The 11,660-nt window shown below is 35.3% G+C and overlaps 1 protein-coding gene across 1 annotated transcript in view; it reads left to right on the top strand.

The window, feature by feature from the left end:
* The window catches only part of LOC129356359 (RIMS-binding protein 2-like), a 61,308-nt gene that overhangs the window by 9,987 nt on the left and 39,661 nt on the right, over window positions 1-11,660 (top strand).

The following is an 11,660-nucleotide window of genomic DNA, read 5'->3' as shown; positions in this document are numbered from 1 at the left end:
CCAGGGTTAATAATAGCACAGAAAAATGTTAATTAGCCTATTTAGAACTCAGTTGGATACTAACACCACCCACAGAAATACAGTTTGCTTTCACTAACGAGCCAGTTTTTTTTTTTTTTCCACCTGTTTTAAAAGGAAATAATTTTGGCTTGGCTTTATATTCCCTTCTTGATTAAATTTATTCCTGGAAATGTTTTTTTTTTTAGATGTTCTTTATAACTTAATCATGCTCAGTCCATTGCCCACTCCATCTGTTGTCTTGTTACTAAAGCACACAAGCTTTTGGCTTTAGAAGAAGTGGTAAAAACAACAACAAAGTAAAACAAAAAAAAAAACAAAAAACACCAAAACCCTGTTCTTGGTTTAAAAAAGGTCAGAAGTGTGTATTAACTTGCAGGTTAATTTAAATTCTGTATGACACAGATACATTAAAAGGTTTAATTTTGGATCTGCTTTCACTTCTTGTTTCCACTGCTGCCATATCATCAGTAAAATTTCAGTAGTTTAATGTATGTGCCTGCTATCCACTGCACACTGCCAGTCCTGTCTTTTGCATCTCACTTTTCTGTGGTTGATTGTGCTCACTGACCTGGCCTGTGTTGCTTCATGTCTGTAATCACTAAAGCAGATGTGATGGACATCTGAGAGAGATCTAGTTGTGATTGAATTTAGATTATTTTTAGATATCAGATCATACATAAACAAGTTTCTTCCTCATCCACAGTTTTATAAAGTAAAGCAAATGTATTTATGATCTTGGAATGTCTCAAAATTTATCTAAATTATCACCACAAAAGTCAATATATCTTTATTAAGATTTCATTTGATAGAGCATTACATCTAGTCTGCATTCAGAGTAGCTGAGTCACTTCTTTGTTGAATTGACAAAATTAGAGAATACCTAATTTTGGCATTAATTCTGTTTTGGATTTATGATTCTTGATCAGATATTTCTCATATGAGATTTAATAAAATATATAATCAATAGTAAACAGACAAATTGATATGGCAGAAACAAGGGAGCAAACACAAATTTCTATACTAATTGATCTAAAAGTTGTTTCATGACAAGTAAATGCAGGGAAGATGTTTTCAAAGTTTTACATTATTAGTCATAGGATTGCTTTGACTTGAAGTTAGGTTGGATTTATATTTATATATTAAAAAAAACAGTTGTTAAACCTCATAATGCCTTATATAGTGTCTCTTTGAGCTACGGTTTCTAAAAAGAAAAAATATATCAGGGAAAATTAGCTGAATTGTTAGTAATTTTCCAGAACAATAGACAATGATTACATAAGCACTAAGTGTTGGTTTAATTTCAAAATGCCAGTACACGGCATCTTTAAAGAGGCTGAATTCCATACCTTTAAAGCTAAAACTAAACATGTTGTATTACAAGGCAGACGTGCTAAAATGTGGCAGTGTCAAAATGTAGGGCCCTCTTGGATTAATTTTAAATCCTTTTAACCGGATTAAATCATTTTAAGGGGGCAGCTGCAATTTAACCACACTCGCACATACATGAAAAAATATGCATGAGTCACTGCATATAAGCTGATGTCAGTATGATATAATTACTCACTCTGACAAAGCAGTGTGGGCAGTGTGGTAGCAAGTGTGTGCCATGTTGTAGTTATTGACTAAAATCTGTGAAATTGTGAAGTTACACTTAGAAAAGAATAATTCCACTTCACAATTTGCCCTTGTGGTGTAACATGTTGTTTTAGAATGAAAACAAAAGTTTATTGTGCTTTTTAGCTTTATAAATTGCCCCAAAATAAATTTTACTATATTGTAAATATGTAGATATAATATGACACTGTATAAACAGAAAGTTCTGTTATTTGGTAATGAACATGTGCTTTTAATAATAATAATAATAATAATAATAATAATAATAAGACATTATATAATTCCATCTGGTTTATAATGGTGAAAAATATTGCACTGATTTGTAAACTTAGAATCTACACCAGGTTCAAGTGTAATATGGGTGCCATGTCATGACATTTGTCCTTTCACAGATTTCTTCTGTTTTTGTCTTTTGGTTCAGACAATCAAACTTTTTCTCACATCACATGAAATATCTTTTAGTAAATAAACTCAATTTATGGGAAGATTTGGATTTTTTAAGAATATGGTCTTTCATTTTTGACCCAATAGTGAACAGCCTGTTCAGTCTGAACAGTCTTTTCAATGTCTGCTCTATTTTTGATTTTTACTCATGTTTTTGCTTTTTGAAGCTCTGCTTACAACTAGATCACAGTAGAGCAGGTCCAGATATTTTACTATGTTATTCACTTTGATTATTTGTCCTACCAAGGTGAGTCTCTAATTAGTGCAGTGCAATCTTCCGCATACTCAGTCTGAGACAAATAAAGTTCTCACTGTCCCATTGCAACAATAGTTACAAAGCAGATATGGACATTTTTTGGCAGTATCTCCTATGATCAGCAAATAACATCTCTGAAAGTTGCAACTTTCCTGTTATTGAATCAAAAAGCTGTGATAACCTGATTTGGGCTGAGATTACATAAATTACACTCCAGTATCAAAACCTCAGAAAGGCAATGCTGGTTCAGCATGAGCCAATCAAGTGGAAAGTAGAGAGACACTGGCAGGATCTACATTCCACACTCTTAAAATTCAGAAATATGTCTTAATTTACATATCTATAGTTTCTTTATTGATGGTGTCTATTTATGCTCTATCTTTAGAATCGAAGGGTAAGAAGTTTTAGATGTTGCAAAACAAATTTTAAAAACTTGCCAGTTAAGTCAGAACAAGTTATGATTATCTACGTTGTTAAGTATGAATCTCAGTTAAAAGCCAAAATGTCATCTGTCAACAGCAATTTAAATGAATGGGGAAGACAAGAAAGAGAGCAGAAAATTTTAGCTCTACCTGGCAGTACACCTCCAACGTCCCATCTATTGCATTTAATAAAGTATTAGCACCCTTAAAGATTAGTTCTGCTTTTGTTTTTCGTTACACATGTGTAAATTTGGAAAATAAATTTCAAAGATAATTTGAGCAAATTCAAAATGCTATTTTAAATGATAATTTTATTAACATAGAATCTCATAGTGATTGCTACTAAGCCCACCCCAAACATTTATCAGGTTCTGGGGCAATTACTTTTCCTCATTGGGCCAGGTTGATTTGGTTAAGTTTTCTTTTTCTTTTACTGTAATAAATAAAATCATCACTTGAAAACTCTCTTTTTATACATTATTGTTGTCTGACATAGCAATTTGTTTGATTATCTAAAACATTTAAGTGTGTCAAAAAAAGAAGAGATAGAATAAGTCTGTAAGGAGACAAGTCCTTTTTCATTACACTGTACACTGTCCAGATTTTCAGATCTCTTTGATACCTTTACATGTAGCTGAGGCTCTCTGATGTCACTGATGCTTGTGACAGTGGAGAGAGCTGATTAATTCAGTTGAGTGGATTTACGCAGCTTTCTATACATTGTTCGAAAGAGAAAGGAGGAAAGTGAGCAGAGGAGGGAGAAAGCTTGTAGAAGATGATTAAGGAAGGGTGTTAAGGGGGAGGGTCTTTGGGGGTGGGGAGATAGTGAAAGCAAAGAGAGGATAGGAAAAGAGTGTGTGGAGAGGAGGCGGAGGAAAAGGAGAGAGAGAGAGAACCCAGAGCTGCTGCTGCTGCTGATGCTGCTGCTGCTGCAGCCGTTTGACAATTCCCCACCCATACAGAGCACGGAAGAAGGGAAGAGACTACAGCAAGGAGGAAGGAGGGAGCGACTCCTCAGTGAAGATGCTCCTGTGCTAGCCAGCACACAACTAAATACAAACCTCTTTGGTGCTGCTGTTTGTCTCTGCATCATTGTGCTCTAGTGTGTTTGTCTTAGATCTAGCTCTGTTGAGTCCTAAATATAGTGCACAGGGTTAGCATAGCAAGCAGCTGGGGAAAACCTGTGTGTGCAGTAGCTGCAGGAGACAGATGTGCACAGTGAGGTGGAAAGGAGAGGAGGATTTGCACATTTTGTCTTTTCTCTGGGCTAAATGAAGAGAAGCAACATCCCAGCTTTGCTGTTTCTTGACTGAAGCCGAGCCACCTGTTTCGGAGATGTGTGGGTGTGTGCGGAGTGTGTGCGTGTGTGTGTTGGAGGGATGAGGGGTGGGGTTGTAGTGTATGAGTCAATTGGGTTAGTGTATTTTTTTGGCTAATGCTTGAGTCTGCTGAGATTTCTTATACACTGTAGATTAATGAAGCATTTTTGTGAGTGACAATGAGCGATAATGTTTTTTCATCAGTAAAATCCTGATGCAAAAGCTGACATGATCATTTAGGGATGCAGAGAGAAAGACAAATGTTTGATGCTTACTCAAACAAATTGATGTAGTGTGTCTGTGTGTGCTTAGGTGTTATTGGTGCTGGTAACTTGAGCTTTTCCTGGTTTCTGACTACTAAAGGGTTGTCAGGTGCTGGTGTTGAACATTAACCCACTCAGTACTGTGGGTTAATGTTCCCCCCGCCCTTTGGAGTTTTGTGTGTGGGCTGCACATGACACTTCAGGTATACTCTGACCAGCTAAATCTTTCACATCCAATAGAATGATGGCAATCAATTCAGTACAGTTTTCACATTTTGCTGAAACTGATTTAAAGGAGTGTTGACTCAGCTGCATGTCATTTTGAAGGATTGCATTGTTTGTATTTTGAAACATTCGGGTTTCGGCAAACAAATGAAACATTTTTCTATGAGAACATTTTTTCGTACTAGATGTCTTGTCGCTTCTTTTTAAAAAAAAATGAGCTTTATGTCATAAAAGTCAATGGAGTCAAGCTTTGGTGTCTGTTAAGATTTATTTCTGTGAAAACTAAACACGTGATTGCTTCAAAACATAGAATTATAGACATTTTATATCAAAAATCTATATTTTTCAGACTGTGGACCACTTTTTGCTCAGTCAATTGTAAAGCCAAACATGATTATTTTGTCTTTGAGAAAATCTGAGTCATTCAAGAGGATAGATTGCTGATTTTAAGTCCCAGTCTGATATTTTGCTCAAATTTCTACCACATATGCTTGAAATTCACATAGCTTTACAGTATGTGAATAAACACATCATCTTAGCAGTATCACATAATCTACATTAGTAATGTTATTCTGTTTAACTCAGCACATGACTTTTAGGATGTTAAAGTATCCTTTTTTTTCCTTTACAATAACGGATATTTTTGTTCCTACAGGGGTTTCAGTAGAGCAGATATCCTAGAGGCTGTTATGATATGAAGCTTGATATAAACAATCATCAAGCTTTATCATATTTTGCTCAGGCATCTCTGACTTGACATATAAAACCACAGTCCTCAATAAACTCTAAAAACAACATTTTTACTTTGAACAATTTGTTGAACTGATAAGCTAAAGTTAGCATATTTACCCCATGTTTTTATATGACTTGTTGATAGTTTAGCACACAAAATATTTCAGTATGGTTTCAGTTCATCATCCGGAGACAAAACTGAAAAAAGTTGCCCACCTGCTTCTGAAACTTTCTGTTTTGCAGTTATGTTGTAAACTTTAACAACTGATGATTCAGCTGTGCAGCACCATTTTCGTGGAAGTTAACATGGTGTGCTTCACATGAGCTTTTTGTATCAATTCATAAGTTGTACAATTAAATCAGACACATAATAACTTGTTCCTTTATCACTAATGTAGTGTAATGTTTGTGGGCACTGTTGTGGCAAGACTTATGAAGGAAACAGATTCAAGTGACAGGAAGTAGAATGCCAAGATTATTAGGTTGACACATGTAAGTAATATTCTGCTCTGTGTGTGAGTAAAAAGATGCAGCTGGTAAAAAAACCTGACAGATACTAGGAAATATGTTCTTTCTGGTATTCCATTACCAATCATTAAAAGTCTCATCAATACAAACTGTAACATATTACACACTAAAGTGAATCATTGCAACTGATAAAGCTACTATCGACATCAAAGTGGTCATTATAAAGCCTCAAAATCAATAAATATTTTGCTGAATGTCATTTAGAAGTGGAAAAAGTGTTGCAACAGTGTGTTCTTATAAGTGTTATAATATCTCCTTGATACATGTGTTTGAATATGTTACAGTGTGGGTGGTTGACACACCAAAGAGAAATATTGTATGGCAAAGAGATTCACAACGGCTCTGCTTATGTCTCATATCTTACCTCAGCTCTTTATGTAATTATTTTACTTATATATATATATATATATATATATATATATATATATATATATATATATATATATATATATATATATATATATATATATATATATTTTTTTTTTTTTTTTTCATCTAATCTGAAAAAGTCCTATTGTTTAAATTTTGCCCCTCTTGCAAATTTCACCAGCCCTCTTTTATCTTATTCTGTTTCCATTCCTTTATCCCTATGCATCACCCTGGTTTACTGTGCCAACTGATTTCCAGTCTGATGCCTGAGGTGAGAAGAAAAGAGTGAAAAGAGAAAATGGGTAAAATGAAACATGTGTTTTCAGTCCCATGACTGAATTTCTCTCCAGCTCCTCTTGAGATGAGCACGAAACCTGGCAGCCAAAAGAGACCAAAACATGCAGGTGCTGCAGTAATCCCAGTTAGCGACAGCTTTGAAGGGATGTGAAAACACAAGCCAGTAATTACATAGAATAGAGTTGAACAATCACTTAAGTGTTCATCATTGGGAAGATTTTGGTGCATCAACACCAAAATAAAAACAAAAAAAAATCCCTTAATGCACAGACACACATTAAAAAGCAATAAACAAAAGTGGAACCAAAATGTGTAGTTGTTCCAAAAAAATAAAGAGCAGTATAAAGTATACAGCATATTTTGTCCCTAAATTGGAACTTCGTTGACTAATAACAGGCATTTTTTCCTGTTAATAATGGTTTGTAAATTGGCAGCAGGAGTAAGTATTGTTCTTCCAGTGTGGATTTTGGTTAGTCCTGTGATAAACTGACAAACTGTCCAGGTTGTTTCCCGCCTCTTGCCCAATGACAGCTGGCTTGTACAGACCCCAGTGACTCAGACGGCTTTTGTTTGCGCTGCTTGTTTGCCAGCTTCCCATTCATGCAGTTCAAAGGTACCATCAGATATGTTTTGCACGTGATATTTCATTGCTACTTCTTTATCATCCTTGCTCCGACCTGAAGGAAAGCAGTTTCTATGGCAACCCCCATCAAACCCCTCCCTGTGCATCTATCTATCTATCTATCTATCTATCTATCTATCTATCTATCTATCTATCTATCTATCTATCTATCTATCTATCTATCTATCTATCTATCTATCTATCTATCTATCTATCTATCTATCTATCTATCTATCTATCTATCTATCTATCTATCTATCTATCTATCTATCTATCTATCTATCTATCTATCTATCTATCTATCTATCTATCTATCTATCTATCTATCTATCTATCTATCTATCTATCTATCTATCTATCTATCTATCTATCTATCTATCTATCTATCTATCTATCTATCTATCTATCTATCTATCTATCTATCTATCTATCTATCTATCTATCTATCTATCTATCTATCTATCTATCTATCTATCTATCTATCTATCTATCTATCTATCTATCTATCTATCTATCTATCTATCTATCTATCTATCTATCTATCTATCTATCTATCTATCTATCTATCTATCTATCTATCTATCTATCTATCTATCTATCTATCTATCTATCTATCTATCTATCTATCTATCTATCTATCTATCTATCTATCTATCTATCTATCTATCTATCTATCTATCTATCTATCTATCTATCTATCTATCTATCTATCTATCTATCTATCTATCTATCTATCTATCTATCTATCTATCTATCTATCTATCTATCTATCTATGCGATGTGTGTACTCAGGAAGGAGAACACATGCCTGAATGTGAGTGAATGCTGTATTGATTGCTAGCATGAAACCCCCCCTCCAATGCCAATGTTGCTCACATTTCTTGGCAGATTCTTAAGTTGCACAGAAGTTTTACAAAGGAGAGACAAAGCACTGCAGCGAGAGAAGGGGAAAAAAAAAGGTGGGGCAGTGAAGAAAAGTGAGAGGAAGAAGGGAGTCCAAAAAAATACGACTTATTATTAGTGAATACACTGTGCTCGTTTTCTAGCTTTTTACCTGATTTGCACATCTTTTGTTCGGATCAGCTCATTCTGTTATGATTATTTACTATTTGTCACATATGCTTCTTGATCGGTTAAACATCAGCAAAAGCCTTTCTGACTCTAAAGGTTGATTGGGATGCTTTTTAAAGTTGGGCAGTGTCCATTCTATAATACTTATATCATCCTAAAAAATACTGGCATGCAAACTTTCACAGCCTCTTTAGACAGTCTTTTAAAGCTGCATGTCAACTGTGTGTGTATAATAAATTTAAGCCTTTCTACTAGACTTCAAAAATGACTTTCTTTAAGTAAAGACATAGTAAACAGCAGTTTGTTTTTCATTGCAGTGCATCACTGAAACACAGTGATCTAAGCAATACACAGAGAGATTAATGCTTGGAAGAAAAGTTGTTTTGTTTCTCTACCAATGCAGATTTTTGCTAATTCAATTTTCTTTTAAGGATTATGCTACATGGACATTGCTGTGTTCTTGACAAGAGCAGCTCTCTTTAAAACAGAACTGATCCCATTGTGTGTTACTGTGAGACTCATGTAAAAATTTTTTTTTAACATTTTCACCTCAGTCAGATCATTTATCATTCTAAAAACCAGGCAAAAAAAAAAAAAGTAAATTTAAGTGTCTTATTTCAAATCTGCAGCAGATTTGTAGTCAAGATGTTCAAAATAATACTTTTGCGATTTTTTGATATTCAGATTCATGTAATATGTGTAGCTTAGTAGCTTCAAATCATTTGCCTTCAGAAACTTCATTTTTATTTTATTTTGCTCCATGATGCCAGCGTGACACTGGCAGACAAGGTAAGCCCTTAGGCAAATGAGCGTGCTGATAATGGTGTGTTTAATTCCACATCACTAACTTTCTCTTTCTGTGTCCCTTCTAAATGTTTGTTTTAGTTTCTTCTCCCTTTCAGATTATGCATTTCTCTCACAGTCAGGACTTTCCATCCCTCTAAATAAGCACCTGAACACAGTCTCTTACCTAAATACTTCCTGTCTTGTGCCTCTGTCATTGACTCCATCTTCTTTCACTCTTCTCTTTCATTTAGTCCCCAGTGTTTTGCTCCTGGAATGACTTGAATGATTAGGACAGAAGCCTACAGTGGAGGAAACACAAAGAGCAAGTAAATGGAGAGAAGGGAAAGGGGGAGAGGAGTACACCATGTCAGGAAGGAAAGGCGACATGACAGGACCTGTGCTCCTGTGACAGTCACTTATTGCTCTGTGTTATTGAGTCCTGCTCAGCAGAGATTTAAGAGTTCCTCCTATTCAGTGTTTTGTGGTTATGTTTTTATTATCTTAATTCATGTTGCACTGTGGTTATAATTTTAAGGCACATGTGACTTAATAATTTTCTATTATGAAGAATATTTATTTCAGAAAAGATTTGTGGTAGTGAAAGCCAATACTGCTAAAGCCAATACATACAAGAATTGCAAGAAGATAATGTGATCCATTTGTTCTTGTGGCTTGTTCTTGACAAATGTTCTGGGTAAACTTGTGGTTCTTGTATAATATTGAGGGATTGATAAGAAATTTAAAGTCGATGTGGTTAATATGCTGATAAAATGCATTTCTGCTAGAGTTCTTGTGAATTTACGACAATTCTTTGTCCGGCATAAGCAGAGTACTTACCACGTTTAAACTATGTTGGATGGACAGATATGTCTGATGAGTTGTTTGGTCTTCATGATGTTGCTTGGTTATTAATATTCTCTAACAAACTATTGGATTTTGGTGACTGATAAAGTGATATTATTTAGGGGCTTCAGGTCAAGTGGTCTAAAAACAATTTAGCGTGCTTTTCAGATTTTCATTTGCAGAACAATTGAAATCGTGTTTCCTCTAATTCCAATTCAAAGTTAATTACTAATTTTACACAAAATCTCAATAATGTATATAAAAGTTGGCAGTTGTGACAAAAGAAATTCAGAAAGTTCATGGGGTATCAACACTGTTTTAATTTTCTAAAGATCTTACATGATTGCTCCTTATAGACTCAGCAATTCAGGAGTGTACTGGAGAGAGCTTCCCTGCCTAGTGCATGATGGGTAAGAGCTACAATATTATAATGAATTCTGAGCTTCTCTGGCAGTGGAAGGAGGCCAACACTAGCGTAACATATTCTCTGAGCGCTTTTGTTTGTTCTGCTCAGATCAAATAAAGGGAGAGGCATCTGCTCAAGAGTACAAAACAAAAAAACATTTTCACATCCCTTATGTCAAGAGTGGTTATTAGAAAACACTTTTTAAGAATATATTTGAATGTCTAATGAAATCAGCTTTTGTGGTAGTGAAAGCACCTACTCCACTATGCCTCTCCTAGCCTACTGTACCACTAACTGTGCAATAAGGTCACATATAAATTATTTACTACTTGTGCAATGTGTTTCCCTTCAGATTGGGGTCATGCGATTGTGCATATGTGGAAACCAGATGTGATGAGAGAACCAAACTGAGAGAGAACCAAACTGAGAGCGGTGTGCATTTCTTTGGATGCCGACATATGTGCTTCCTTACTTCCATGAGACTTTTTGTTTTAGTGAGAACTTTATGGGAATTGTGTCTGCTTGAGAGTTTGTGTGCTGACTTGTCTGTGTCTGTTTGAGTATGCGTGTTCTGCACATGAAGGCCCATCCAAGCATTATGTGAGCACGAAGGCCCATCCAAGCACATGTAATCCCTTACCAGCTTCCAGGCTCTTCATTAGAATTATTCCGATCTTCTTCAGAACTTATTTTACGCCTTTCTGATATCCTCCGTTTGTCCTCGGGAACAATGGGTCCTCCTTGCGTCAAATCTGTTGTGGCATCAATGAGACTTAAAGCTTCACTGCCCACTTCTGTGGAGGCCAGTCATTCTTGCATTCTTGCTCCTGAGGTCTGCATTTACATCACACATTAAATTCAGTGCTATGCACACTTACCGTAGGGAAGAGGATGGTTTTCCCTGAAGAGTTTTACATACGCGGTCCAGCTGGATCACCTCATTATATCATTTAAAGTTTGCAAAAACTTTCTTGTTTTCACTTTTTTCATATTACAGACATCCTTCACATTATTTTAAACAAATTTTCATATCTTTGACAGATTGCAGTGAGTTATAGTTCATTTGCTGATACAGGACAGCTGGAAAATATGAAATCCAATCAAAGGTTTTTGAAATCTATTCCAATTTTAAGAAAAAAACTGAAATGTCAGAAGTGCTGAATGGACAGTATTTAAATATGTTGTCCTGCAAGAAAGCCTATGGGGATTCGTAGTAAGGAGGAACGTTGTAAATATTCAGTCTCTAAATGTGTAATGCAAACAGCAAGATTTAAAACACTGCTTAATACTCTCATCACTAAAAACAACAAAAAAGAGAAAAACTGGTGACTTTTCATTCCCCAGTGAACATTCTCCCTCCTGAGGGTCAGAAAGCTGTTCTGGTTGGGAAGGTCATGGTGTGGGTGAATTAAAATCTAATTGAACTGATGATGATGCTAATT

Source organism: Poeciliopsis prolifica, unplaced genomic scaffold, assembly GCF_027474105.1.
Source record: "Poeciliopsis prolifica strain line A6 unplaced genomic scaffold, Auburn_PproV2 SCAFFOLD167, whole genome shotgun sequence".
In the NCBI taxonomy this organism is placed as follows: domain Eukaryota; kingdom Metazoa; phylum Chordata; class Actinopteri; order Cyprinodontiformes; family Poeciliidae; genus Poeciliopsis; species Poeciliopsis prolifica.
This window is presented reverse-complemented; position numbering and strand designations above follow the sequence as displayed.